Consider the following 9,751-nt stretch of genomic DNA (forward strand, 5'->3'; position numbering starts at 1 on the left):
AGAGTCTGTCCATGACTTGATCATGCAGCCTCACCTCACCATGTGTTATATTTGGGATTATACTTTCTTAGTCATGTACAGATTCTAGTACTTTTGTTGGGGATTCATACCAACACTCTCAGAGTTGGATAACTGGTAGTCTAAACTACGGACTTTGATAAGTATAAATTATCTTCGGCCGTGCACGTGATTAGATGTCACGTGACCGGCAACTACCGACATGTGCATGTCAATACTACGTTTATGTGAATGATATACACCGTTCTTCAATATCAGCCTGTTATTTTTATCTTGCACATATATCAGGTTCTAAACTGTTTGATAGTCCCTCATATTTGATGATTGTGATGCACTAATAAATACACTGGTTATATTGCGATACAAAGTGCAGTAACGCAACTATCTGCCATACTTCACTATAACTTCCATTTATATGTGAGCATCAGTTACAATTCTTATTTCCTTAAGACACACATACCTTGTATCCTACAGCACCTGCTCAAGTTGTGACATGTCCTGTATATCCCTTCTTCCTCCTATCACTCAGTAACACTCTCTTCAAAACATCCGTATTTTCATCATCCTCTGTGCCTGCTCCTTCAGTTGTTCCTTGTGGGTTGTCCGTGGCAACACCTGCAGGTTCCACGTGTTCCCCGTCTGGTGACGTGAGCCCATCACTGTGTTTCTTCCTGCACTTTGCTGGGGTACATCCCCCAGTCTCTGTGTCACTGTCATCCGTCGGTCTTTGACCGTCATCCATTCTGCTTCTATTCAGCTCCCGGGTATTGGTGAACATTCAAAACTGTAACCATGTGTCATCGCTTCACCAACATCATCCTACAAGAGAAACGTCTACACGTGTACAACATCCTACATTCTGCTTCTATTCAGCTCCCAGGTATTGGTGAACATTCAAAACTGTAAACATGTGTCATCGCTTCACCAACATCATCCTACAAGAGAAACGTCTACACGTGAACAACGTCCTACATTCTGCTTCTATTCAGCTCCCAGGTATTGGTGAACATGTGTCATCGCTTCACCAACATCATCCTACAAGAGAAACGTCTACACGTGTACAACGTCCTACATTCTGCTTCTATTCAGCTCCCAGGTATTGGTGAACATTCAAAACTGTAAACATGTGTCTTCGCTTCACCAACATCATCCTACAAGAGAAACGTCTACACGTGTACAACGTCCTACATTTTGTGGTACCCGTGTACAGGGAGTAGGCATCTCTCTACCACTTCTAATCCCCCTCCCCCCTCCCCATCTATCCTCCATTTCCCATGTTTTTCTGTCCCTTTCGCTCCAGTGCTCGTTATTTGTCTGCCTCTGTGGCTCTCACTGTTTTCTTATCCTCGGTGATCCCTCTCCCATCCTCCTTCTTTCTCTCCATGGTGATCTATCTCTCCCTCTGCCACCCCTCCTTCTTTCTCTCCATTATGATGATCTATCTCACCCTCTGTCTCCCTCCCTCCTTCTTTCTTTTGCGTTATGATCTATCTCTCCCTCTGCCGGCCTCCCTCCTTCATTCTCTCCGTTATGATATAGTTCTTCCTCTGCCACCCTCCCTCCTTCCTTCTCTCCATTATGATACAGCTTTCCCTCTGCCCACCCTCCCTCCTTCATTCTCTCCGTTATGATATAGTTCTTCCTCTGCCACCCTCCCTCCTTCCTTCTCTCCGTTATGATCTTACTCTCCCCTGTCTCCCTCCCTCCTTCTTTCTCTTCGTTATGATCTATCTCTGCCCTGTTTCCCTCACTCCCACCCCACGGTCCTCCTCTCCATCCCTCCTACTTTATTAAATTAATACCTCTCACACAGTTACAATGGTACAGCAAGATATACACAATACCATATATAGATAACTCTCGGTAAGCTTATACAGTGACCCCACCTCACTTACACACACACCTTGATAATACAAACCCAATACAACGATCATTCAAGATACAAGGAGATGATTGCGACTGTCTATGTATTCATAAAGGATAATATTGGCCGAACTACTCAGAAAGTGAGCAGTCGGTATTTCATTTTTGGTTATAAACTTATGTTAAGCTACCAGATAATGAATTAATCTGAATACAACAAAAGACAGGAATAGACTGCTGATATTGAGCCTCGTTTGTCAGGCTGCCATTGTATGGGTTAGTGGCAGGCAAACATAAATTATGAATTAATCTAAACGCAATAAAGTGGTAGAGTGAGTGAGTGAAGTTAATATTTAACGTCACTTCGGCAATATCTAAGCCATATCGTGACGAAAACAATTTATACAATAAAATTGAAAACATTTTGAAAATTAAAACCAGTCAACGATGGACAGTAAAAAAATACTAGAGAATCACAGGTATGAATATAAAAACTAGTTAGCGAAGCTAAAATATTCCAATCAAAGAAGACAATACAGTATAAAACATGAGTTATAGATCGCCAAATACTGAACGAAATAAATACAGCAAGAGACTGCTGACATTGAGCCTCGGTTGTCAGGCTGCTATTGTAGGGTTAGTGTCACGCCCACACGCCCGCACGCCCGCACGCCCGCACGCACGCACATATATTCATATATATTCTGATATAGTGAGGATAACAAACATGCCTAAATCCGTCTTCACATACTGAAGGCTTTGTCTTTAGGAAATACGTTGAGTCCAGTCGAAGCAACCTTCAATGAACCCGGTAAAACCTGTGCTAAATACAGCTATGTTTGCGATGCAGCATTGTGGCTCCTTACAGCTCCTAACTTGGTCTCGCTTGAACCCATCCAAAGACTGTCGACTGGTGACTGCTAACCTGTTTTCGTCTTCGACCGACAGCAGAGGAGGTGCACAAGCGCTCTAGGTCAAGCGAACCAGTATAGACTAATACAATGGTTGATAGAGATCAATGCTGGCTCAAACAGGAACCAGTCTAAATTTTAGACCACATACCTGCCCTGAGTTTCATCCGCCATAACCCACCACCTTAAAGGCCAGCCCAGCCACAACATCGGCTAGAACACCTACAAGGTCATCGAGAGGAACCAGGCTGACTTCAGACCACGCGAAAACTACTTGAAGCTGTCAAAACAAAGAAAATTCACCCTGCTATCAACAGAGATGAAGTCTTTTCATCCCAAGGTCCTATCGTGACTTGCTGAATTATTTTTAAGTAACCCACTCCACCATATGTATGGTTCATGAGTGAAAACATATTACTTCGTCACACAGGCCTTTACATACTCATGATAATTAAAGTCACAATTGTCAATCCACTCTGCTTTTAACAGAGAATTCTCATAGACGTGGAAATGGTTTTAAGACTTTCAGGGGCATTGTGGTAGGCTAATGGTGAAAGTGTTCCCTCGTCACGCTGAACACCCGTGTTTGATTCCCTACATGGGTACAATGTGTGAAGCCCACTTCTGGTGTGATATTGTTGAATATGTCTAAAAGTGGCTTAAAACTAAACTCACTCACTCTATAACTCCATTTGCAATACATGCGAAAGAAATCCCTTATGTTAACCTGTAAAATATGGTCCTTTTGCATCCTACCCACCCCCTTTTGCAGCACCCCTACCCCACCCTTTTGCAACACCCAAGCCACCCTTTTTGCAGCACTAGCAACCCACCCCCTTTTGAAACACCCTACCCACCCCTTTGCAACAGCCAACCCATCCCTTTTGAAACACCCTACCCACCCACCCTTTTTTGCAACACTAGGTGGGTGGGGAATTATGAAGTGTCTCGGACCAATCTTATTTCATGTAACTGACCCAGCATATATTCAAGCTATTTAGATGACTATGAAAAATGTCTTTGGACGAGCTGAAGGGAAGAAAAACGAAAACGATTATTTTATGTTTCTCTTTCGCTTTCCGGAAATATTCACGACTGTTGATATTGTTTTATACATTTGTTTGCAAGTGAATGTTCAATATCTGAAAGGAGATTTTCATTTTATACTTCGATGTATTAGATTGAGGAAGAATTACTTCACATTGACGTAGTTCCATAGGAGGCCATGATGTCCATGTCGTGCTGAACATTATTCTGGTGTCTGTACCTCGATGATAAGTGTGTTGAACTATAGTAATACCAGAAATTATTGAGAATTTAGGAATATATTTAATAGGATTTTTAGTATAAACAACCTTGTCCAGCTATCAAGTGCTTGGTTTCATGCAAGAGACAACTCCGTTAATCCTTTTCATTAGTTTGTGAACAGTTATCCCCCTTTGTTTACTTGCTTGCAGACGAGCATTTTCAGTGATCCTCAATATGGATGATTTAGAGAAGAGGAAGTTGATTATTATTATAAGTAGAGTATTATAACAAGGACATCAGATCAGCTAAAGTGATTTCAAAGTAGAACAGGCATCCCTTTGTACACTGTTTATCGTGTTTTGAAAATATTGCAAATGGATATGGCATTGAGCACCAGGGAGGGGCTGGTAGGCCCAGAAAATTGACTGTCGGAGACAGGAGGCGGCTTAGTATTCTTGTTTCTAAAAACAAACGAAGAAGTTTAGAAAACGTAAGACTGGATATGATTGATAGAGGAACTGTGGCTGTCTGTAAGGAGACAATTAGAACTGAGCTGCATGCAATGGGTTGACAGAAAAGTCGAGGAATTTCATCACCGATCACGAAACCTGAACAAAAGGAGCGAAGGTTGAACTGGTGCTTACAGCATAGAAATTTTAACTGGGACAATGTGATTTTCTCAGATGAAAGTTCTGTGTGGCTGTTTCCTAATACACTGAAATTCTGGACCAAACAAACTGAAAAACCTTTGTATCAGCGCCCAAAGTACAGTCCGAAATTTAACGTGTGGGGTGGCATAACTGTGTTAGGGGTAACGCCCTTCTGTGTATTTGAAGGGAATATGAACAGTGAGCGGTGTCCATCTGCAGGACAACAATCAAAAAAATCATCGTTCAAAGCATCTACAGGCCTGGTATCGGACCTAAAATATGTCATTATTAGATTGGCCAAGCTATAGCCCTGACCTAAATCCAATAGAAAATGTTTGGGGACTTATGAAGGAAAGTGTCAATAAGAAAAATCTGACAAATATTGCTGAAATGAAAGAAGAGGCGGTCCGATATTGGGACAGCATGGACCACGACTTTCTAACTTCTTTGATCAGTAGTATGCCCCGCCTCATTGAAGCCTGCATTGCTGCCCATGGTGATTTGACAAAATACTTACTGTTCACCTGTCGTCTTTGAATGTGGAGTAATGTTCTGCTAATATTCACATTTAATGCGTGAGTAATGAGTGAATAAAACCAGAATCTCGCAGTTAAATCAAGAGAACTACGTGTTGTAGTAAGAATATACACCTGTTTTTATACCTGAACTGGTATACATTTTGTGGACAAAGAGCTGCGGCACTTCCTCTCATAGCTACGTGCACAACTGTCTAAAGGTGCCTCCATATGACGCCTAAGCTATTGTAGGCGAAACGTCACTGGCTCGGTATATGTGTAGTGACGAGAAGACGATCAGAACAGACTAACAGGTTTTACAAACTGCTTTCTTCATTCGCTCTTTGTTGGGGCAATTTGAAATACACACTGATTGTGCACAGCTCACATTTCAGTCACTCACACACAGTCCTCTACACTAGAACCTTGCTCTCTCTTCTCAGTGTTCACACGTTACATTTGTTTGTCACAGGTGCAGTAGTTAAGCTGTCAAATTGGCGTTTACAGGTTATTCGTAAAGGACAAAAGATGTTTACCAGTCGTTGTCAAGTTGTGGCGATAGGCGCTCTGTGTGGGTATTTATGCAATATGGAAATCAGTCTTATCCGGTGTACGCAGAGAAAGTATTTCTGTATTGCATTTAAAAGCAGGACCATATATTTATAAATAGTACCAACAGGACACACAAAGGGTCCTGTGTAAACTCAACTGACACCTTTCACATCAAAGTTTGACTAAGGTGATTTTTATAGGTATACTAACGTGTCTATATTGTATACTTTGCTGTACATAACCAAACGTACATGCAAAACATTTGAAGAAACTTGCATAAGGTATATGCTCACACAAAAGACTTAGTGAGGGGATAAGTGCATATTACATGGTGCGTGGGCATCATTGCAGGTATTTGCGGCTAAATGTATAGGAATATTTGATATAACACTTAATTATGAATGGTTACATCAAAAGTGTGATACTTATCATCTATAACTTCCTCTCATGGAACTGCAGAAACACAAACGGCCCACTCTACTAAGATACGTTGTGTATGTAGAATATATATGTGTATAATATACTCATGCCAATAATGGTTGTCATCCCTCAGTCTGTCAATAGTGAGTGAGTGAGTTCAGTTTTACGTCGCACTCAGCAATATTCCAGCTATATGGGTGCGGTCTGTAAATAATCGAGTCTGGGCCAGACATTCCAGTGATCAACAGCATGAGCATCGATCTGTGCAATTGGGAACCGATAACACGTATCAACCGAGATAGCGAGCCTGACCCCCCAATCCCGTTAGTCGCCTTTTACGACAAGCATAGTCGCCTTTTGTGGCAAGGATGGGTTGCTGAAGATCTATTCTACCCCGGATCTTCACGGGGTCGCTTATTAATAATAATGAAGGGGGTGACAACCATTATTGGCATGAGTATATATAGTCAAGCGAGAGACAGATGCGTGAAACTAAATATGTGATCACACACGAACCAAGTCCACCCTATCTTTGGATTACGATTGTAGTAACTGTAAATGCTATGGGAAGATATTTCATCTGTTGGTCAAAGATTGGCAAACATCCACATTTCAGGAATTGAGATGATGACGGCCCATGGTTAAAAACATAGGGGACTGATACTCGACTTAAGGAACTGGTGTAATGTTTACCTGATTGACTGTGGCTCTCAAGGTGTGCCCAGTAGATATAATACTATATCGATCACTATACTTACACACTCTGAATGTAGGTAATGTATGTCACGATGAAAACATATTACTTCGTCACGTAGTCCTGTACATACTCATGATAATTATACTCACAATTGTACAATCCACTCTGCTTTTAGAGGAGATTTCTCATGGACGTGGAAAGGACGGGGTAGGGTAATGGTTAAAGTGTTCCCTTGTCACGCTGAACACCAGTGTTTGATTCCCTACATGGGTACAATGAAGCCCATTCGTCATCAACAAAATCAACAACTCGGAGATGATTTTCTCCTTCAAATGGCCAGCAGCATCATTGTGGGTACAATGTGTTAGGCCTATTTCTTCTATTTCCCGCCGTGATTTTGCTGTAATTGCTTGAAGGTGCGTTAAATTCAAACTCCACTCACTCACTGAAGCTTCATAGTCATCTATAACATCGTGTACATATCCGTTTTACTCTCCAATGTCTACTCGCTTAAGGAATATATCGATACATATGAACATATTAATATAAGAAAGTCAGAAGAAATGCCCACCCATTGACCTGGAAAGGGGTAACAATATCACGTGATTATTGATCACATATAGTCTATGGGTACACATATATAAATCATATTGACATCGTTATAAATGAAACCCCATCATTAAAACTACTCATTTCGACCTTTAATTAAGCAAATCCACATTTTGACAACAGTGCACAATTCTCTCCCGCGTTAGTAGTAGTGAGTGAGTGAGTTTAGTTTTACGCCGCACTCAGCAATATTCCAGCTATATGGCGGCGGTCTGTAAATAATCGAGTCTGGACCAGACAATCCAGTGATCAACAGCATGAGCATCGATCTGCGCAATTGGGAACCGATGACATAATCAACCAAGTCAGCGAAACTGACCACCCGATCCCGTTAGTCGCCTCTTACGACAAGATAGTCGCCTTTTATGGCAAGCACGCGGGTTGCTGAAGACCTATTCTACCCCCGGATCTTCACGGGTCCGCGTTAGTAGTAACTGACAAGTACCTGATACTTATACACAAAGACACTTAAAATAACTTCTAACATGAATCTAAGTACACACCCAGTCCGCTATGATACTGGCAGAATGAGAGCCCTCGATACGCAGAGGACAGAGTACCTGTGTTTATAGCTGGCGAAAATCAACACCCTCACAAATCTGAGGGTACATACCCAGGCGTCTGACCCGTCAAACTAAGTCAAATGTTGTAAGACAGAAGTAACTATAACTCGACTTGAAGCTGTGTTACTTGGGAAGGCAATCATGTCTCCGTAGGTTCCCAAATAACTATTACGTAGTAGCGTGGTATTTCACGAGATCGGTTGTTATGGAAACACGTTGAATTTTCTTGATCCTGACTTTAAGTGAGGGAGTGAGTGAGTGAGGGAGGAAAAGTTTACGTCACAATAGCGAACATGTACTATCATTTGCAACCCACCCCTCGCCAACACGCACACACATACACACGCTGCAAACGCACACACACACACACACACTCGCAAACTCGCAGAGATGTGCCTGGATTAATGCTCACTCTCATTTCCTATGACGGAATAAGGGCCAGGACACGACCTTGTCACTCCACAAGTCGTTCTGACTGCGCAGGTTACTATGGCCCAGTTGAAATTGTAATCGTTATGATCAAAGAAAGCTAAACGCTTGCAACCAGAGTTGTACCTAGACATGATGCAGGTACAATGTTTACTATGTAAGATTAACATACCTCGGGACTGGTGCTTCCCTTGACAAAGTATCCAAGTAAATGCTGACGTGAAAATCCGACGCTTTCGGGGGAAATCTGGGGGATTCAACTAAAATCAATCAACCAATCGGATTTGATAATATCACCTTCAAACCTAAATTGGTTTGCAAACTGGTTTCAAATTATAACTAACCGATTGTGCGATTGGAGTCCGCTCTCCTTATATCAAGGAAACCGGTTTACAACTGGCCTGTCTGCGTCCGCATGTCGCTGGAGCTGTTGGTCTGGAAGCTCCCAGCGTACTTGTTAAACAGATTGTGCTACTGCATATTATTGTCGCTTGGCAATTAAGCGCTCTCGGCGATACAACATGCCGCCTTGTACAGCACTTATTGTGTACATATCTAAGATAGTAATGATAATAATAACTAGGATTGCCTCCTGGGCAATACTTGACGATCTTCAGACTTCCCCATACACTCCCCGTGGCCACCTTTGCTTGTATTGTTTCTTTGGACGCCAGCTGGAGGCGTCCATTACAAAGGATTTTGAGATTAATTTCGCATTGATTCAATGGTGCTGACACAAACCGGAAATTTCACAAACTGCAGAAAAACAAACAGGAAGGCACAGTCAAACAAAGCAAAGGAATTGGGCAATATATAAGAGACGCTTATACTAAAAGAGATGATTGCATTTGCGAAACAGCCATTTCAAAATATTTCTGTGATGCGGTTAAAGAGAAATTACGCCTGCCATGGTCGCAGTTGTGGTATTGTGAACTTTACTGTGTATTAATGTATATTGTGCTTTTATGTGCTGGATTCTTGCAGTCGTGCAGAAGAAGCAATGTACCTGCTTAGCTTAGAATGGTGATAAATGCAAACTTGATCTCGTCACTATATGGCTGGAATAATGCCGATATGACGTAGATCTTCTCTGTATCAAAATGCGAAAATTCTAACGTCCCTCCCTGTTTTGTGGCGTAATCATTGGGTAATTATTGACTTTACATAACAATAATTTGAAGAGCAAAATGTTCCCCATTCCATTATCACCACAGTTTGGTACATGGAAAGTGAAGTCCTTTGTGTTTTCGAAGAGCTTCAGAACCCTATCAAAATG

The 9,751-nt window shown here is 41.8% G+C and overlaps 1 long non-coding RNA gene across 1 annotated transcript; it reads right to left on the bottom strand.

The window, feature by feature from the left end:
* Nucleotides 1-979: 979 nt before the first annotated feature.
* LOC124278426 lies at nt 980-8,723 on the bottom strand. The gene is made up of 2 exons (XR_006899088.1): nt 8,648-8,723; nt 980-1,169 (listed from the first exon to the last, which is right to left on the bottom strand). It is a non-coding gene; the product is annotated as an uncharacterized LOC124278426 (long non-coding RNA).
* Between the last annotated feature and the right edge of the window lie 1,028 nt (nt 8,724-9,751).

This window comes from Haliotis rubra, unplaced genomic scaffold (genome assembly GCF_003918875.1).
Source record: "Haliotis rubra isolate DU_JTF1 unplaced genomic scaffold, ASM391887v1 Scf2367, whole genome shotgun sequence".
NCBI lineage: Eukaryota > Metazoa > Mollusca > Gastropoda > Lepetellida > Haliotidae > Haliotis > Haliotis rubra.